Source organism: Felis catus, chromosome X, assembly GCF_018350175.1.
Source record: "Felis catus isolate Fca126 chromosome X, F.catus_Fca126_mat1.0, whole genome shotgun sequence".
Classification (NCBI taxonomy): Eukaryota; Metazoa; Chordata; class Mammalia; order Carnivora; family Felidae; genus Felis; species Felis catus.
This window is the reverse complement of record NC_058386.1, coordinates 97300986-97312607: the sequence shown is the minus strand read 5'-3', so window position 1 is coordinate 97312607 and position 11622 is coordinate 97300986. Positions and strand designations below refer to the sequence as shown.

Sequence of the window (11622 nt, the reverse complement as noted above, 5' to 3'; positions counted from 1 at the left end):
AACATGTGACCGACTGAATGAATCACTGACGACTCTTTTGTAAACTGCTTGTGGTCCACTTTGTCCAAACGTTTACAGGAAAGCAGGTTGTGGGGCACCCGGGGGGCTCAGTCCGTTAAGCGCCCGACTCTTGGTTTCGGCTCAGGTCGTGATCTCACGGTTCGTGAGATCGAAGCCCGCTTTTGGCCCCGCGCTGAGCTTGGAGCCTGCTTGGGGTTCTCTGTCTCCCTTTCTCTCTGCCCCACCCCCCCGCCGTGCTCATGTTCCCTCTCTCAAAATCAATAAACATTTAAAAAAACAAATACAAATTACTACCAAATTAAGAAATGTCTGTTGTAGGGGCGTCTGGGTGGCTCGGTTGGTTAAGCATCCGACTCCCGATTTTGGCTCAGGTCATGATCTCATGAGTTCGAGTCTCGTCGGGCTCTACATTGGCAGTGACGAGCCTGCTTGGGATTCTCTCTCTCCTTGTCTCTGTGCGCCTCCCGGACTTGCGCTGTCTCTGTCTCTCTCAAATAAATAAATAAGTAAAAACTTAAAAAAAAAATAAAGACATGTCTGTTGTAGAAACTAAGTCACTTAGAACTGCATAGAGTAAAAATTAGAAGCCTTCTGACCCCCTTTCCTGCCCCATTCCCACCGCCCTTAGGAAACCGCTGTCATCGGGTCATGATACTTTAATATCCTCCCTCCCGCGTCTTAAAAAAAAAAAAAAAAAAAAGATCAGGGGACGACGTCTGTAGGCATTCAGAATGGTCCAGCATTTGGCAACCTGTCGTAGGCTGTCGTACGCTACAGCCCTTAACAAAACGAGGCTGTCCCAAACCCCTGGTAACAGAATCGTCTACCTTTATACCAAGAAGGGTGAGAAAGCACCAAAAAGCATGTGGTATGTGCCCAGGCTGGCTTCGAGCAGTTCGTGCTGGGAGACCTGAGGTTCTTATGAGGTTGCCTACGACGAAAACACACGTCAGCAGGACCTATGGTGGTTCTGCGCGTGCTAAGTGTGTTCGTGACAGGATCAAACATGCTTTCCTTACTGAGGAGCAGAAAATCGTGGTGAAAGTGTCGAAGGCAAAAGCACAGAGTCAGAAAGTGAAATAAAAAAAAAAAAACCACGAAGGGTTTTTGAGTGGTAAACAAATCAAAAGCCTTGTTCTGTTAAAACAACAGCATCATCTTTTTCATGTGATTCGCAGCTTGCTGTTTCCACTTAAAGTATCCGCCTGAAAGTATCGCCTGAGTAACTTTTTGGAAAAGGTTTATTTATTTTTGGGAGAGAGAGAGAGAAAGAGGGAGAGGGAGAGAAAGACAGCACAAGAGTAGGGGAGGGGCAGAGAGAGGGGGAGGCAGAGGATCCGAAGCGGGCTGTGTGCTGACAGCAGAGAGCCCGATGCAGGGCTCGAACTCACGAACCGCGAGATCATGACCTGAGCCTCTCTTGAACGCTTGACCGACTGAGCCAGCCAGTATTTAAAAAAAAAAAAAAAAAAAATCAACGTGATAGATATTTGGGTGCGTCCAAATCCTACTACTTAGAAACCATTTGAATACATCCGTATTCAGGTTCCCCCCACTGTCTGAAAGCGTAGTGTTGCCTTGAAACCTGTTGTAAACCGAAGCGGCCTAAAGCAAAAGGTATCCCCCGCTTTCCAGAAGTTGGCGTGAGACCACGTCGCTTTGCTGAAGGACCCTACGGTATAGTTCGGTAGCAGCTCTTTTCATAAAAGCCAAACACCTCTTCGCATTTCTGGCGGTAGTACCTGCCTCCTCTGTGTGCGCGTTCGATTCCACCCCCTTCTACGCAGGGACCTCACTCCCGCAGGGCCCCCCTCCCTCCTGCCCCTCCCTTTACTGTGTCTCTCCTAGAGGCCTGCCAAGATGTTACTTCTAGACCCCCCTCTGGAATCTTTCTCTTGAACTCACTCCCTCCTCTGGTTACTTTCTCTTCCTCGGCTAAAACGAGGCTCCCCCCCACCCTGGAGAAGTCGAAGTCGCCCTGGCTATTCCGCTAAAACCGCCCGCCGTTATCAAGGTGACTAATTACTTCCCTTGTGCTAAATCCGGTGACCTGTGCGTGACGTTTGACATAATCGATTACTCCCGCTTCCTTGAGGCATTTTCTCCTCTCGGCTTCCAGGACGCACACGCGAGGCTGGTTTTCATTCATTTCTCTCGACTTGTCCGTTCAGTTTCCTCTGCCAGCTCCTCCCCGCTCCCCCTTGACCTCTTGGCGTTGGTCTGTCCCGGGGCTCAGTCCTTAGATCTTTTTCCGTCTGAATTTACTAACCTCCCCCCCCCCCTATTTTTTGGGAAGATTTTAGTTTCAAGTAATCTCTACATCCAATGTGGGGCTCCAACTCACAACCCCAAGATCAAGAGTCGCATATGCTCTACCAACGGAGCCAGCCAAGCGCCCCTGTGTGAGTTTACCCCTATGGTGATCTCATTTGCTCTCAAGGCTTTAAATACCACCCATCTGCTAATGACCTCAAATGTATATTTCCAGCCCTGACCTCTCTTACCCAATTCAGAGCCACATATCCACTGACCACCTCCCCTCCACTCTGATGGACAGAAGGTCACTGGGGTTCAACGTGTCCCAAACCCAACTCCCAATCTTCTCTTAAAGTTTGCAAGCCCTGGGGTGCCTGGCTGGCTCAGTCGGCGGATCATGTGACCTTTGATCTCCGGGTTGTGAGTTCAAACCCCGCACTGGGTGTAGCGATGACGTAAAAATAAAATCTGTGTTCATTTATTTGGATATCCTACAGGCGTTTTTATTGCTGCGTATAAAGCAGTGCTTTATACGTCTGTTTCTTCTAGAAGGCTGGAAAAAAAAGAAAATCTTTTGGAAAACTTGCAAGCGCCGAGGTTTTCTCCCAAACAGTAAATGTCAACTCCGTGTCTCAGGCTAAAATCTTGGAGATGATTCTCGTGCCAACCTTTCGTTCTCATCTGTCAGCAAAGCCTGTCGACTCTACCATCAAAACATATCTAGAATGCACCATTTCTCCCCACGTCCACTGCTATCACCCTAGGCCAAGCCTTTTGGAACTCACCACCACCTCTTCTCTGGCTTATCAGGATAATCAGTATCCTAGAATCTTCCCTTGTGCCCTAGAATATGTGCTTGACACAGCAGAGTGAGTGGTTCTTTGCAAATATAAAACATCAAGCCGCTTAAAAAAAATTTTTTTTAAGCTTATGTATTTACTTAGAGAGAGAGAGAGAGAGAGAGAGAGTGCACACGTGCAAGAACTGGGGAGGGGCAGAGACAGAGGGAGAGAGAATCCCAAGCAGGCTCCACTCTGTCAGCACGGAGCCCAACGCGGGGCTTGAACTCATGCACCGTGAGATCATGACTGAGCCCAGATCAAGAGTCGGACACTTAACCGACGGAGCCACCCAGGAGCCCCAAACATCAAATCATTTCTTGGCACAAAATCTCTCCGATGGCTTTTTCGTCTCATCCCGCGTAAGAGATTCAGTCATCACCGTGCCTTACAAGACCCTGTGCCATCTGCCATAGACTGCTCCCTCGGAAATGTTACCTCGTATTCTACTGGCTCTCCTCCCGGCATCCCTCCCCACCTGGATCCCCGACCCATGTTCACTCCACTCCTGTCACAGTGGCTCCCTAGCTGTTGCTTTAACATGCCAGCCACTCAAAACCTTTGCCCTCACTGTTCCCTCCAACGCAGACGCTCTCACTCAGGGGCCATTTTGCTCCCCAGGTGACATTTGGGGATGTTTGGAGACACGTTTTTAAATTTTATTTTATTTTGTAAGTAGGCTCTCTGCCCAACATGGGGCTCGAACTCACGACCCCGAGATCAAGAGTCACGCGCTCCACCGACTGAGCCAGCCAGGCGCCCCTGGAGACGGTGTTGGTTGTCACACCCTGGGGGAGCGTGCAGTGGGTCGAGGCCAGGCGGTGCTGCGAAACATTGTACACTTCACACCACAGCCTCCCCTACAACGAAGAATTATCTTGCCAACCGTCAATATTGCCCAGGTTGAAAAATCCTGGTCTGCTCTTTCCCCAGATGTCTACATGGCCCGTGCCTTCACCTCCTGGTCTGTGCTGAAATGTCACCTTCTCAGAGATGACCACTCTGTTTAAAATCACAATCCCTCCAACTCCCATCACCGTTTCCCGCCTGAGTTTTCTCAATAGCACTGATCACTGCTGTCCTACAGATTTTATTTATTGTGGGTTTTTTTTCTCCATGAGAATTTCAGCTCCACTCAAGACGGAAATTTTGAGTGTTGCATGTCTGCATCACATATGGCTCGATAAGTATGTGTTGAATGAATGCATATCAACTTTATCATATAGTACTATGTTCTCCTCCCATATATTTGAGTCTGTTTCTACACTCCATTCTGATCCTTTAAATCGCCAATTCTTGTCAATTTCTGCATCACGCTTCTTGAATTCGTGTGGCTTAATCCCTACTTATTACCGTCCTTTTCTAAGTTTTAATGTATTTTTATGATCATTTTGTCGAGTTCCCCATCTCTCCCTTCTGTGAATTTCTTTCCAGAATTTTCATTGTGTGCGTGTTAGATTTCTAGATTAATTTATGGGGAACTGACAATGTTAAAATGTTGAGTCTTCCTGTTAAAGTCTTATTTTACGTCCCATAGAAGTTTTATAGTTTCTTTCTTATAGAGGTCCTCCTGGTCATTTTTTTTTTTTTTGCTTAATCCTAGATATTTTATGGGTTTTATTACTATTGTGGGACAATGTCTTCTATTATAAATTCTGATTATCGATTTTATATGATAATCTCATCAGCAGCTGTCTCTGATAGGTATGAGGAAAACATTTAAAATAGAGAGTATTCTTTCTCCGGCTTGTGCTTCCCTAACAGGAGTGCTTGGAGTATCTGTTTCTGCATTCTGATATTTTAACAACGTCACAGTTTCTGGTGGTCTGAAAGATTTTGTCAACTTTTTTTTTTTTGGAGTGATTGAAGTCCGCATGCTCCATTTAGTTTCCCTGACTCTGGACACTTCCTGAATTCAAAATTTACCTCTCACTTTGGGCTACCTTGGGAAAGAAACAAGATCGAGGGCTCTTTATTCTCTGTGTAGCTGACAGCGCTTTTTTGAGCTGCCTGTCAAGCATTAAGAAAATTGTTATAATAATTTAGTTCATGCCGAAACTCTTTTTCGTCAGCTTTCGGGTGTAAAGAAAGTTCAACTTGCTAAAAATAGAACTACTCTACCCCCCCAGCAATTGCGCTGGTAGGTATGTCTCCAAAGGATGCAAAAATGCTGATTCGAAGGGGCATATGCACCCCAATGTTTATAGCGGTGCTATGGACAAGAGCCAAACTATGGAAAGAGCCCAAATGTCCGTCGACTGATGAATGGGTAAAGAAGTGGTACATGAATGCACAATGGAATATTACTTGGCCGTTAAAAAGAAGGAAATCTTGCCATTTGCAACGACGTGGATGGGACTAGAGGGTAGTATGGTAAGGGAAATCAGTCAGTCCGAGAAAAACAAATACCACATGATTCCACTCCTATGTGGAATTCAAGAAACAAGACAGATGAACATAGAGGAAGGAAGAAAATCAAAACGGAGAGGGAGGCCAACCATAAGAGACTCTGAACTACAGAGAACACACTAAGGGGAGGTGGGTGGGGGATGGGCTAAATGGGTGATGGGCATTAAGGAGGGCACACGTGATGAGCACCGGGTGTCATCTGTAAGTGATCGATCACTGAATTCTACTCCGGAAACCAATAGTACACCATATGTTAACTAACTGGAATTTAAAGAAAAACTCGACACTAAATGAAATGAAAATATTCACGTATGTGGAAACCACATTTAATGGACCAGTGGTGGTTTCTAACCCATGCAAGGCAAAAACGTGTCACCTAAAGAGCTTTAAAGATAACTCACGCCTAAAAAAAAAAATATTTTGTAATGGCATTATTTTATCTCAAGTCTGCTTTATAAATGGAATGAACTGAAATGCATTCAAACCTAGAAAACCACATTATTGCCATTTTATGTAATTTGCACGCTGCAAATGTTATATTTTACAAAAGGGCTGTCTTACTCATGTCTGTTCTCGTGTTTGTTAGCGAAAGCACATGGTCCTCTTAGCCCCTGGGCATTGTGAGGCCAAATACACAGACATTCATTGAATACGCAGAAGTCTCAATTAGGCAGTAGTTTTTGCCAATAATATAAAGAGAAACGTCTTGATTGAGGTTGGGGGTGGGGAGGGGCAATTTTGTCCCCATTGCAGATGTCTGATTAGCTATGAAAAGAGAACGTGTTCTCTCTAAGCCTTGGGTTAATAATCTTAAAATCTATTTCTGTGGCTCTTGTTAGAAAACAATCAGCTGTGATATGGAAAGCAGCAACCATTAAAAGAAAACAGTGACAGCTTAGACCATGTAGGAAAAAACCAAACTCTATAAAACCACCGTAAATAACGTTGCAAGTCAAACAACATTTGGGGGAAAATACTTGCAACATATATGACGCATTTCTGACAAAATGATTAGAATAAAAAGAGGACAGATGCTCAAAGAGAAACACGGACAGAGGCCTCGGTTGTCGCACAAAAGAAGAAATACAAATGGAAATAAACATGAAAAGCTCTTCTCCATTACTGGTGATCAAAGGCATGCAAAATAAAATAACGCTGCTATTTTAAAAACCTATCAGAGCAGCAAAGATGGAAACATTATTAGTATCCGATGCTTTTAAAGGTGTGGGGAAAGGGCAGTTCTCATATATGACTGATGAGAAAGTCAATCAAGGGCAATTTGGCAATATGCATCAAAACTGAAAATGTGCATACTCTTTATTTAGCCATTTCAGAATTCAGAAATCTATTTTAGAGGCATATTTTGCACGTGCAGAAAAAAGTATGTGCAAAGATATTCATCGAGGCATTATTTATAATCGCCAAGATTAACAGCCTAACTGCCCATCAAAGGCGAGCTGGACAAATATAGGAATCCTTACACTAAACAACTTTTTTTTTTTTTTTTAAGATTTAAAAAAAGAAATGATTTCTAAGTAATCGCTACACCCAACGTGGGGCTCGAACTTACAACCTCAAGATCAAGAGTCGCACGCTCCACTGACTGAGCCAGCCAGGCTCTCCTGCACTAAATAACTTAAAAAAATAATAAAGTAGGGGGGTGGGGGGAGAGGGGAAAATGGGTGACGGGCGTTGAGGAGGGCACTTGTTGGGAGGAGCTCTGGGTGTTGTATGGAAGCGATGAACCATGGGAATCTACCCCCCAAACCAAGAGCACAGTATACATTTGTATGTGAGCCAATTTGACAATAAATTATATTAAAAATAACAATACAGTAGATCTGTGTGGGCTGATAGGGAGTAATGCCAAGAGCTTTTACTGAGAGAAGCAGGTCTTCAAACACCAAGTGTGATGAACGTCTGATTCTGCTCCTTCCTTTTTCTTGTCTCACTCTAGACAACTCATGGTAAGTTCTCCATCATCACTGACGCGGACGTTCAATCCTGGCTGAAATGGTTCATTCTCGGTGCTCACGTTACTTGAAAGATTTGAACACTCCTGCTTCGAAACACTTTTTTCACTTGGTTTCCAGGACCCCGCACTCTCTTAGGGTTTTTTTTTGGCCCCCATTGGCTTCTTAGCTTCCTTATTCGCCAAATTCCCCACCGAGAGCGTTTCCCAGGGCCCCATCCTGGTCCACCTCGTTCCTGCCTCTCTTTCCTTACTCCAGATCCGATCTCACAGCTTCAGATACAGTCCCTGGGCTGTTGTCTCCCTGATGGCCCCCTCCCACGAACTCCAGACTCATATGTCTGCCTACCTGCTAGCTCCTCTTAGCTAACAGACATCTTAAGCTTCTCCTCTTCCAAACCAAACTTCCGGATTTCACCCCCAAAACTTCTCTTCACCTTCTGTATCTCAGTAAATGGTAACTCCGTTCATCCTGTTGCTCAGGCCAAACACCCGGGCGCCAAGTCCAGCTTCTTTCTTTCTTTCTTTCTTTCTTTCTTTCTTTCTTTCTTTCTTTCTTTCTTTCTTTCTTTCTTTCTTTCTTTCTGTCACGCTCCACGTCTAGCACCAAGTTCACGGTGAAGTTCACGAAGCTTAAACGTCAGAGGCTCCGCGTTTGCGGCCCCTTCTTCCGAGGCCCTAACGGCGGGATCACGTGACCACGTGCCTTTTGTAAAATTTGCCGTAGACAAACATTTTTAGTTTCATAGTAATTAATAAGTAATTGCAGTCCGTTCGGACAGCTGTCTCCTCCCCCTCCAACTTCCCCTCCGTCATTCTTGCTCTTGTGGCGGGGTTGGCATTGGGCGGCTGTGGGCATTTTGAGTCCTACAAAGGGGAGGTTGAACTAGGTTTACATTTATTTTGGGTTTGATCAGGCGTATTTACGCGGCTTGCCCTCACTTCTAGCGCAGAGAGAGAGAGAGGGAGACCCAGGACCCGAAGCAGGCTCCAGGCTCCGAGCTGTCAGCACGGAGTCAGTCGCAGGGCTTGAACTCACGCACCTCGAACCTTGAACTCACCAGCGGAAGTCAGATGCCTAACGGACTGGAGCTCTACCCTCCTAATAAAGTCTTAAGCGTGCAACACATTATTGTTGACTACGGGCACTGTGTCGTACAGGAGGTCTCTAGAATTAATCCCTCCTGTACAACTGCAACTTTATCCCCATTGAACGGTAACTCCCCATTACCCCCCCCCCCTCAGTCCCTGGCAGTCACCCTTCCACCCTGCTTCTGAGTTTGATTATTTTAGATGGCCTCATGTAAGTTGGAACATGCAGTATTTGCCTTTCTGTGATTGACTCATTTCACTTGGCATCATGTCAAGGTTCTTCCATGTTGTAGCCCATGAAAGGGTTTCCTTCTCTTTTTTAAGGTGTATTTATTTTTGAGAGAGCGTCCACGTGCGCGCGCCAGTGCACCTGTGTGCTAGTGGGGGAGGGGCAGAGAGAGAGGGCGAGAGAGAATCCCTAGCACACTCCGCCTCATGCTTGTCAGCAAAGAGCCCAACGTGGGGCTCGAACTCACGAACTGTGAGATCACGACCCGAGCCAGAGTCAGGCGCTCAACGGACCAAGCCGCCCCGGCGCCCAGGATTTCCTTCTTTAAGGCTGAATAATGTTCCACTGTGTGCACATATCACATTTTGTTTATCCACCCATCCGTGGACATTTACGTGTTTCCATATCTTGGCTGTGGTGAATGAGGCTGCTTTGAGATCCTGATTTCAGTTCTTTTGGATGTACTCCTAGAAGTGGGATCGCTAGATCGTGTGGTAGTTCTTCTCTCGAGTGTTCGAGGAAACGCCATACCGTTTTCCACAGTGGCTATCGCACATTTTTTTACGTGAATCCTGTGGGCTAGAATCTATCGAAAACCCTATGTTTGCAGAGCACAAGTCTGTCGCAGTAGTGCAAATTGTGAGTTTCTCTATGTGTGAATTTGCATGTTTTATGCACCGTAACATACGGGATCATATTCTAGTGGATCTGACTCAACTTGCTCCGATGGAGCCTGGCACTCGCAAACGAAATGGGACACCAGGGGCGCCTGGGTGGCGCAGTCGGTTAAGCGTCCGACTTCAGCCAGGTCACGATCTCGCGGTCCGTGGGTTCAAGCCCCGCGTCGGGCTCTGGGCTGATGGCTCAGAGCCTGGAGCCTGTTTCCGATTCTGTGTCTCCCTCTCTCTCTGCCCCTCCCCCGTTCATGCTCTGTCTCTCTCTGTCCCAAAAATAAATAAAAACGTGGAAAAAAATTAAAAAAAAAAAAAAAAGAAAAGAAATGGGACACCAAAGTGTCACGGGCACAGCGGACTAGCCCGAGGAAACAGTGTTCCAGTCACAGAAAGCCTAAACATATGAGTCAATAAATCAGTGTATGCAATATTAAGAGTATCTGAGTATGCAACTACATAGCTCACTACAATGCAGTGTCAATTTGTAAATGCATTCTAATTGCCTGTATAAATGCTTTATTTTCCTGTTTCTCATGCAAACAAATTTTAATGTTTATTCTTGAGAGGAAGAGACAGAGCACGAGCGGGGGAGGGGCCGAGAGAGAGGGAGACACAGATTCCGAAGCAGGCTCCGGGGGCCGAGCTGTCAGCACAGAGCCCGGGGCGGGGCTCGAACTTGTGAACCGCGAGATCATGACCTGAGCTGAAGTCGGATGCTTAACCGACTGAGCCAGCCAGGCGCCCCTAAATGCTTTATTTTCAGATCAATTTTGTGGTTTTGGCAATTCTTAAAAATTATTTATGTATTTATTTGTTAATTTTTTTTTTTTTTTGAGAGAGCGCGCAAGCAGGAGAGGGGGAGAGGGAGAGGGAGAGGGAGGGAGCATCTTAAGCAGGCTCCGTGCCCAGGGCAGAGCCCAACGTGGGGCTCGATCTCTTGATTTTGACCTGAGCCAAGATAAGAGTTGGATGCTCAACCAACGGAGCCACCCAGATGCCCCTGTTTTGGGCAAGTTTTTAATGAACAAGAATTTAAATATGATAGGGAGGAAGCGAAGTATGTAAACCGAGAGAAAAGCTAGCCTGTCAAAACCTGTCTTGTTGTGACAATGGCAATTAAATACTCCACCAGCAATAAAAATGAAATTGAAGGGGCGCCTGGGTGGCGCAGTCGGTTAAGCGTCCGACTTCAGCCAGGTCACGATCTCGCGGTCCGTGAGTTCAAGCCCCGCGTCAGGCTCTGGGCTGATGGCTCGGAGCCTGGAGCCTGTTTCTGTGTTTCGGATTCTGTGTCTCCCTCTCTTTCTGCCCCTCCCCCGTTCATGCTCTGTCTCTCTCTGTCCCAAAAAAAATAAATAAACGTTGAAAAAAAATTAAAAAAAAAAGAAATTGAAGTATCAATCATAAAACACAAATTCCGGTCAGCCATGCTAGAGGAGAGAATTATCTTTCTATTCTTTTGTAGACAATATTGTAAAATCATCGTACGGACAGGTGAATAAATGGCACGCAATCGGCAAGATAGGCAAAAGGCCTTGTAGGGGCGTGTCGGGAAGTTAATATTATTTTCCGAATTTCTGATGTGTGTTGAATCTGTCAGGTTTTATAAATTTGTAATACACTGTGACTTCTAGTCTCATTTGAAATAGATATTCGGAAACCAATTTGACAATAAACTTCATATATTGAAAAAAAATGAAATAGATAATCACCTTTGTAGCCAATTTTGGACCTTCTTTTTTTTTTTGAGTTTATTTATTTATTTATTTTGAGAGAGAGAGAGAGAGAGAGAGACTGGGGGCAGGGCAGAGCGAGAGGGAGAGAGAATCGCAGGGTGGCCCTGGGTTGTCAGTGCAGAACCTGAACCCGCAAAGGACGAGACCATGACCTAAGCCTAAACCAAGAGTTGGACGCTCAACCAACTGAGCCATTCAGGCAGTCCGTGTTTTGTTTCGTTTTTAAATTTTTAAGTGCATTTACTTATTTTGAGAAAGAGAGACAGAGAGAGGGGGAGGGTGAGAATGCATCAGCTAGGGAGGGGCAGAGAGAGAGAGAGAGAGAGAGAGAGAGGGAGAGAGAGAATCCCAAGCAGGCTCCACACTGTCAGTGCCCCACACAAGGCTTAGTCCC

At 45.7% G+C, this 11622-nt stretch overlaps 1 non-coding gene and 1 pseudogene across 1 annotated transcript; one reads left to right on the top strand and one right to left on the bottom strand.

Moving 5' to 3' along the window:
* Positions 1-710: 710 nt before the first annotated feature.
* Positions 711-1296, top strand: LOC111558682 (annotated as a pseudogene).
* Positions 1297-3801: 2505 nt separating this feature from the next.
* Positions 3802-3874, bottom strand: TRNAK-CUU. Its single transcript has one exon. It is a non-coding gene; the product is annotated as a tRNA-Lys (tRNA).
* Between the last annotated feature and the right edge of the window lie 7748 nt (positions 3875-11622).